Here is a 10,004-nt window from a genome sequence, read left to right as displayed (position 1 = left end):
TAAGTCATAATGTTAGGGACTTGTCGTCATGACGTTGTCCCTGTTTTAGCAAAAATCAATTTGGTACATAATTCATGCTTCCTATTAAACATGTTTATACATTCATATGATGCTTCAAATTCAACAAACATCAACCTATACCAAATTCACCAATGCATAATATCATGCCAAACTATGCCAAATCAAGTTTATAATACTTTTAAAATCATCGATCAATGGCACAAAACACATGCTCAAACCTAAATGTTTCCAAGTCTCGTTCCAAACTTAACATACCAAGGTACCTTATTTTGCAGGTTATAACATATAAGACTTAGATAAGCTTGAAATCATGAATTCAAATAGCATTTATGTGACACCGTTAACCCATCTCTGTCGCCGGATTAAGGTTATGGAGTATTACGGTACATATCAAATAATTTACTTCATTAAACAATTCATTTATTAATTTAAAACATTTCATTCATAGCATAATTACATTTACAGGCCTTAAATCGAGCTTACGAGGCCTTGAAAATGGTTTGGAAACAATCAGGGACTAATTTGAATCAAAATAGAAAAATATGGAAAAACTTGAAGATTTTGGAAAAGGGGTCACATGGTCTTATGGCCAACCTTGTACAATTCAAAATATTGGTCACACGGCCGTGTCGCCAAGCCGTGTAATTCTCTGAGACCAGGTGAACAATCTTGCACTTAAAATTAAAATGACACATGGCCATGTGACAGCCCATGTCCCAAGCCGTGTGCTATCAAAATAACCCCTAATGTAAGCCAATTCAACAACCCTTTCTTACACACCAAGACAAACCATTTCCAAACACTTTCACACATTAAAACACAATCAAACACACCTAATACATTCCAAAATCAATCAACCTTTGTGCCTAACCAATATGCCATCATTAGCACCACATATAAACAAGATTTAACAACCAAAACAATTCAACAATTTAAACCATCTAACTAGCAATAAACATGCCAAATTTGTTACCAAATGGGCATCCACAAATACCATGAAACATACCATAACTTCATATAACCAAGATGACAACAAAGCGTATAGGTATAAATACTAACTTTGAACAAAAGTTTATTTACAGCCAAAGTATTAAAACATATCCAAACATTTACAAAATGAGCATCCTATATCCATGCCACAATTAACCATAATTCAAGACTTCAAAATCTACCGAATAGAGACGATGATAGGTGTAAGCTCCGTTGATCCGATCAACATTAATCAAAAGTTTAAAATCTACAAAGAAATAATAACAAAAATAAGTATGCAAAATACTTAATAAGTTTCCACAATTTAACTCTTTAACTTACCGTACTCATTACATAGTTATTTGTACATAGTCAATCAAATATCAACCTTATTACAACATGATTCAATAAATCCAAGTCAGTAAACATTTAAACATACGAATATATAGAATTCGTAATTCGTTTTTTTTCCTTGAAATAGTTCCATATCAAATAACCTTTAATCTTTCGATGGATCTTTGTAAAAGTACTCAATACATAAGTTCAAAAACAGATAATGCTCATATGAGCTAATCGGGTACAGAGTAAGTGTGTTAGGTTACCCCTCCGGTCTAAACCAATGACAACCCAAAAAAATAGCCTAGCTAAGGCTGTGTATACATGTAATGTTGTAACACCCCTAACCTGTATATGTCGCCGGAACAAGGTTACAAAGTATTACTAGAGTTTATGGAACTATTATAGATAATTCATGTCATTTACTATTCACATCCGAAACTAATCATATCATCCCTTAAATGGACCCTCAGGGTCCAAATTAAGCATTAGAAACAAATCGAGACTAAATCAGGGACTCAAAAAAATTTTCGCGATATTCCAAAATTTTTCTTATATACAAGGGTCACACGCCCATGTGTATAGGCCATGTGGCTCACATGGCCAAGTGACATGCCTATGTCTCAGGCCGTGTGGGCATTCGATGTGAGGCATACGGCTGTGTCTCAGCCTGTGTCCTTATCCGTGTAACTCTCTGACTTGGATCAGACAGCCAGCCACACGCTCGTGTGTCTACCCTTATGGACAAAATAAGGTCATTTCTTAGCTTTATTTCTCACCCAAATTTAACCTTCAACCTACAAGAACATTTGCATACATTTGCTAACCAATTCAAGTCATATAAATCAAGCAAACTTCAATATCATGCATAATATAACATCCTTATATATTCATGTGCTTAAACTTGCCCTTTTGTAAAAATATTTAAACTTACCATAATTCAATTAACCATACCAAACACATATATGTTAATTATGATGTAACCTTATAAAAATGAACCAAAACATACCATTACTAGCCGTTCTAATGGCTAGATTACAAACATCCATTTAAATGCCAACATTGGCAAAGTTATCCTATACATGCCATTATACCAAAATAAGTTTACTATTTATACCAAAGCGAGTTGTAGGATAGTGTGAAAATGTTCCGACTGTTCTCCAACCTTTACGAGCTTCCGAGCATTATAAAATAGGGAAAATAAAACCTAGTAAGCATTTAATGCTTAGTAAGTTCGTATAACAGGAATTAAACTTACCAATCATATTCATTTAAATAAGCATAACAATAACATGCTTCCCAACAAATTGGCAAGTTTGCTTAAACATACACTCAATTAAGCAAGTTAGTCCCATATTTCACATGTACATCAAATAAACATGGATGAGCTCATCATGCTACAAAGTTTCAAGTATTTCAGAAGCATTCGAAACATAATTTATTTACTCTCATAATTTCTCATGCCAAGAATTTTATCCGTTGAATTACTGAAATATCGATGGATGCTCACGTAATACACATAAGGTGTACAAAACTGTAAACAATCAACTCATGATCAGGGGTACTCATTAGGGCACTTAATCAAGGAGAACACTCTCGAACCACATATCAGGATGCTCAGATGAGCCATGTAGCATGATGCTTATCCAGGCTAAACAAGAAACTCATAAGAGTTTTAATCAGAGAGGTTATAGAGCTTAACAGGTAACTTTAAAGAGTTATTATCAGGGAACACCGGATAGCGTAACAGGGAGTTCAAGTGAGCCATGTTAGGAAGTTTATAAGAGCCTATATCAGGACACTCACGAAGAGCTGCATTTGTGTCCGCAATAAATGCTAGATCACAACCGATCGAATCGTGTAACAGGACGCTCACAAAGAGCTGCGATTAGAGGTGTTCATGGCCATTTATTGGGCTCGGGCCGGGCTGGGCCGGGCCCAAAAAATGGGCCTAAAATTTTGTCCAAGCCCGACCCGAATAAAAATACTAAAAATCGAGCCCAGCCCGGCCCGCCCATATTATTTTTTATATTATTTTTAAATATATATAATACATCAAAAATATTAAAAACATCAAAATAAATATTTCCCAACAAATTGAAAATAAATTTTAAAAAATATGTAGACTTAAATAACACTAAGATAAATGCAACTTAACAAGCAAATGCTTCTAAAATAATAATAAAAATTAACAAATGCCTTTAAAATAATAAGAAAATTAATAATAAAATAAATTTTATACAATATCCAAATAATAACAACAAAACAGTAGCAACATAATTGTAAAATGGTAGCAAAATAGGGAGAAAACAACAAGAAAATAACATTCAAAAATAAAAAAAATGCAAATTTTTTTGTCCTTTACTGAATTCGGGTAGGGCAAGGCCGGGCTCGGGCTAAAAATACCTTACCTGAGGCCCGGCCCATTTTTTAAATGGGCCTTATTTTTTTGTCCAAGCCCATTTTTTGGGCCTATATTTTTACCCAAACCCTCCCACATTTCGGGCGAGCCATCGGGCCGGGCCAGGTAGTCCGGCCCATGCACACCTCTAGCTACGATAGTGTGCAACACATGCAAGTTCACTACCGATTAGGATGCTCACAGGAACTATATAACAAGACGCTCGAGAGGGCTTATAACAGGATTGCTCGTCTGAGCTATAAGGCGTCCACAGCATATGATGGACTATAATTAATACGGGAAAATACTATATCCATCAAAATTCATTATTCAAACAGAATTTAACATTTTCCAAACATGATTGGACATGTGATTATTTCATATAATTATACCATTTATATAATTCATTTAATCACATACCACATTCAATTCAAGCATAAAAATAAACATAGTTTAGTTACACGAACTTACCTCAACACTTGTTCGTGTATAAAAGTCTACTAATCCGACACCTTTTCTTTTCCTTGATCTAACTCTTTATTTGATCTTTTTGGATCTATATAAATGAATTTAACATCAACTTAATCCAGTTCATACACATTTACAATCAATTCACATCTTGGGCAAAATTACCATTTTGCCCCTATAATTTTCATAATGACAATTTTGTCCCTAGGCTCGAAAAATAAAATTCATGCAATTTAATCCTTATTCCAAGCATAACCGAAATTTTCATATAACATTTACAGCACATGTATTTCACAAAATTTAGAATTTTTTTCATAACTTTTACATCTTTACAATTTAGTCCCTAAATAATAATTTCATCAAAATTCACTTTACAAAAGTTGTTTATCTATCAACAACCTTTCATTTTCTACCATAAACTTCAAAATTTTAGCATATTCATCCATGACAAAATTTCTATACTTTGATATCTTTGCAAATTAATCCCCAAAATAGATAGATTAAGCTATATCGATCTCAGAAATATAAAAATTACTAAAAACGGGACAAGAATTCATACCTAATTAAGCCAAGAAAGCTTGCTTTCTCTTTTTTAGGGTTTCCATAGAAATTTTGAGGAATAAGATGATATATTAATATGATATTTCTTATTAATTTATTTATCATCTTTTAATTATTCTCATTTCCATTTTAGTTCTTATCCTTTTCTAGTTTTTCCATCGGTGAATCACCTAAAATATCTACTAAATTTTCTTTAATGATTTTATTACCATATAAGGACCTCAAGTTTTAAATTCCAGAGCTATTTGGTACTTATAGCTACTAAACTCAACTTTTGCATTTTATGCAGTTTGGTCCTTTCCAAAATTAAACACATAATCAGTAAAATTTTCTTATCAGAATTTTCATATAACATTCATATCATAATGTGGACCATGCAATAATATTAAAATAAATTTTCTTTCTGGCTTGGATTTGTGGTCCCGAAACTACTATTTCGATTTCACTAAAAACGGGCTGTTACAAAAGTTACCAGTCCAGGCTAAACCTTTAAAACGACAACGAATTACTAGTCTAGGCTAAATCTGAGTCACATGTATATTCGAGTCTGCAACACATCCAGGAGTTGAGTCCAAAATAGAATTCAATCAGAAATCTCATGTATGAAATTTTTACTCGATCTATCGAAATAATTTTAGAAAATTCAATTTATTTCACATAAATAAATTTCTTTTCAATGGCTTCCAAAATATATATAAAAATCACTAATAGTATTTAACAATGAATTATAACCAAAAATAAATATATGAACTTACTTAAGATACGCTAATGGTTGATTCGTATGGACTAATTTGTAGTTTTCCCAATTCCCCGATTATCCTCCGTATGATTCAATTCTTGATCTATATAATGATTAAATTCAATTTATCAAATTCAAATGCAATATTAAACTCATTTCTATGCATGTAACCCTTAAGTTTTTTTTACATATTTCCCCTAAACTTTATATTTCTTTCAATTTAGTCCATAAAGCTAAAACTATTTAAATTTACACATTTTGTCCCTAATATTTAGAACCAAACAAAATAGCACCCTAATACAGTCCTTAAACAATCGAAAATTTACAATTTAATACGCTAAATTTTACGAAATTTCATATTAGCCCCTAGGTAGAAAACTATAAAAAATTCATTTACGAAATAGTTCTAAATCACAATCAAGTTTACAAATCTTTCAACTAGCTCCAAGAACAACTAAAATTCATTAATGGCAAAACCCAAAATCTTTAACAGTTTTGAAAACGAAGATATGGGTTAGCTGGACCTAATTGCAACAATATCAAAAACATAAAATTTACAAGAAATAGAATAAAAATACACTTACATGCATGAATTAAATGTTGGTCGAGCCTTAAGCTATCAACATGGCTTCTTAAGCTTTTGTTTCTTTTATTTTTGGTGGTCAAAATTTAAGTGGAAGATGATGGCCTTTATTTTAAGTTTTTAATTACTTTATTTTAACTATTTTAACCTTTAATTAATGAATAAAATAAAATAAAAATGCTCACTGACTATCCATACTAAATAAAAATGGCCTATTTGCCTTAGAAATCCTTCCACTTATAATAATTAAACCATTTAATCAATAAAATTCAATTTCTTTTACAATTTAGTTCTTTTTCTTTAATTAACTAGCTAAATATTAAAATTTCTAAACCGAACCTTCACATACCAATATATAACTCTGTAAATATATTTACAAGCTGGGTTTACAAAAATGAGGTCTCGATACCTCATTTCTGGAAACTATTTGACTTACAGGACAAACAATTTTTACTAACTATTTATTTAATTAGCAAAATTTAATTATATCAAAATTCAGTTTAAACTATATTTGACCCATATGAATAAAATAATAAAAAACTACAAATTCATTAGCCGAATTTGTGGTTTCGAAATCACTGTTTTCGACACTACTGAAAAATGGGCTGTTACAATTTAACATGATCAAAACAAAGCATCAATTTGGCTATATATCAAGCTTAAAATGCAAACTCAATCTTAACCACAAATACAACATTGACATTCACATTAAGATGATTATTACATAACACAATAACCTTATATACAATTTTCCAACTTTAGGAACCAAAATGAACATATTTCTACCAATTTGACGATAGTGTGATGTCTGTAATGATTTAGCTTTCTGAGTTTCGCAAGCTAGAGATCTACAAGTAGGAGAACAACTATAGTAAGCATTTAAATTCTTAGTAAGTTCAAATGGAAATTGCATAACTTACCTTGTTCACAAATGAGCATGCTAACTACCATAGTTTTGGCATACATTTAGCTAAAACATGACACTTAAAGTCACAACAAGGTAAGCATATGAATATAAGTTTTCATGGGCATCAAACATTATAAACATAACTCAAAACATTAAAAATTTGAACCAATTTCACATATACTCATCTCAATACCATATTCTATCATCAATCCACAAATTTATACCATTTCAAGTGAGTCACATATCACATTAATTTACCAAGTTCAATTCATTTCATTTTCCAATTTCCTTATTCAATTTCAATGTTTCACCCAATAGAACCCTAGTAAAACAGATTCGAATACACGGATGAACTACACCATACTATATAGCTCATACGAGCTTAAACTATGCCACACCAAGACACCGAAGTGCAAAGCCCGTATGCATTAAGTATTTAAACATTTTCAATTACATCCTTCCACCACACCAAAGTCTCCGTAGAGATAAATAATACTCAATGATCCGCAACAGATGATGGATTTCGATATAATCTGTCATAATCTCTGTATCATCACTTATCTAGTACTAGCGCACATATAACCCTTTTATTAAGTTCACATGGGCATCTATTATACATATTACATTTTCATACCTTGTAGCATTCATATTTGTATATCATATCTTGTTTTCAGTCACATTTGCATTTCCATATCCTGTAATCATTCATATTTTCACATTTATACCCTGTAATATCACATAACAATCAATCATCACAATTCATTACAATTCAATCTCATTTCTAGCCTTGTATGCCAAATTCATCAATATTTAAAATTATGTTCAAACATAAATATAATGAAGTAAACAGAAGGAAAGGTAGTAAGTTCCATGTGAACTTACCTTTTCAAAATGCAAAACGGGTAGATTTTTCAAGGACTAATCTATAATTTTTGCTTTTCCCCTATTAGCTTCATTTTAATCCAATTCTTGGTCCATACAATATTTTATATACCAAATTAGTGTCATACATGATCATACAATGTCATGAGAAGCATGATCCTAAATAAATCTTTTTTTTTCCAATTTCACACATATTTTAAATTTTATTTAATTTAGTCCTTAAACTCGGGATATTTATAACTTTCGATTCCTAACTTCAAATTAAAATTTGATTTCACATGCTTTCATTAGGCACCTTATACTTTTTATTGCTAGCATAATTTCATAAAAAAATTTATATTTATTCAATTTGGTCCTTAATGTTACACATCTAACAAATAAGCTTAATTCACTTTGCAATTTAGTCCTTTTCATAATCTAAGCTCAATATCTATCAATTTCAAGCCTAATTCATCAATTTATCAACACTGGCAACTTGATAAAACTTTAATAATTAATCAAATTGATACATAGGCTAGCTAAATCAAGCTCATGATCATAAATCTATAAAAATTACAATAAAAATGTTTGATTTTCATACTAACCTAGTAGCTGAATGTTGAAAAACCCAATGGTTTTTCTCCCTTTTGTTCCAATAAAGGATAGTGGCAAATGGAGGAGACATGAAGATGTTTTCATCTCTCTTCCCACTCACCAACATATATATACATTAATTAAGACTTAATTAATCCAATTTTTTTAAATTAACTAAGCTTAATCATGTTGATCTTACTCTTAACTAATATAAGTGGCCAACATCATTAATGTCCACTATCTCATAATAGGAAATGGTTTAATAACCATTTTAGCTATTTGATTAATTGCTATCTAGGTCCTCTAGCCTTTTCTCAATTAAAATTCAATAGTGATTGGACTTTTATAATTTAGTCCTTGAGCTTTAATTAACTATTCTATCAGTTAATTACTTAACCATTCTTTATTATATTCTCATATTTACTCTGTAAATATTTCTATTTTATATTTACAAACTCGATTTACGGAAATGAGATTTTAAAATCTTATTTTTCGGTACCACTAAAAATCGGATTGTTACATAAGAATCTCTTTGTCTCAAGACATCGAAACATCAAAGCTATGGATCTAAGACAGGGAAGTTATTCTTGAGAGATAAGAGACCAATTCTCGAGACATTCCAACATTGAGACAAAAATGAAAATCATCATGTCTCAAGACATGAAGGCCATGTATCGAGATACTTAGCTGAATTTTGATATTTGAGTTTAGATTCGAGTCTTGACTCCGTTTTTTACCCCAAGCAATTTTGAGACATATTAAATGAAGTTGATAGACATCTATAATGTATATAAATTATTGTGAATGATGATTGATTTGGATTATATGATAACTAGATGCTAAACTTTATGAAATTACATGGAGTTAATCAAAGTTACTTCAATAACCTGATGTGACGTGTCACACTCGAATTTAACAACCGAATCGAGTGTAGGGTGTCTCATAAAGTTTCTAATTATTATTATTTATTTGTGATTATTAATAATTTTATAAATCATTTAAAATTTTTATTTTTTCGTAGTTAATTCAACTCGTTGAACCAATTTAATAAAAAACAAATCGGTTGAGTATCGTCTATTTCCATATCTGCTATTTTCTTTAGCAGTTGTATGGATTCTTCATCTCTTGATTTTTGAATCATGCTGTTTTTATCAGCTACTATTCTTCTTCCATCGGTAGATAGTTTGTACGTTTGATCTTGAAGTATATGTCGTGCTGTTGACATTAAATCAATTCCGGCTTGGATTTGAAAATATTTTGGATTATTGTAACACTTGTCAATGGTTTTGGTCAAGTGTTTTTTATCTTCTTTGGCTGCTGATAAATAAGGACTATCAAACATACGTTGAATAATCCATATTTGATATGGTTGATAGAATCGCTCTTTTTCAGCAATTCCAATAAGACTACTTATTTGGATATAAAAATAGTAATAAAAATCATCTTGATATATTAAAAGTGATAATATAGCTTTTATAATAGCAGGAAAATCTTTTAATAAGTGAAAAGAAAAGTTTTGTACTACAATTTCTCTAACGAAACCCCATTCAATACTGTTTATATC

Source organism: Gossypium hirsutum, chromosome A01, assembly GCF_007990345.1.
Source record: "Gossypium hirsutum isolate 1008001.06 chromosome A01, Gossypium_hirsutum_v2.1, whole genome shotgun sequence".
In the NCBI taxonomy this organism is placed as follows: Eukaryota; Viridiplantae; Streptophyta; class Magnoliopsida; order Malvales; family Malvaceae; genus Gossypium; species Gossypium hirsutum.
The sequence above is the reverse complement of the archived record's forward strand: the minus strand, read 5'-3'. Positions refer to the sequence as shown.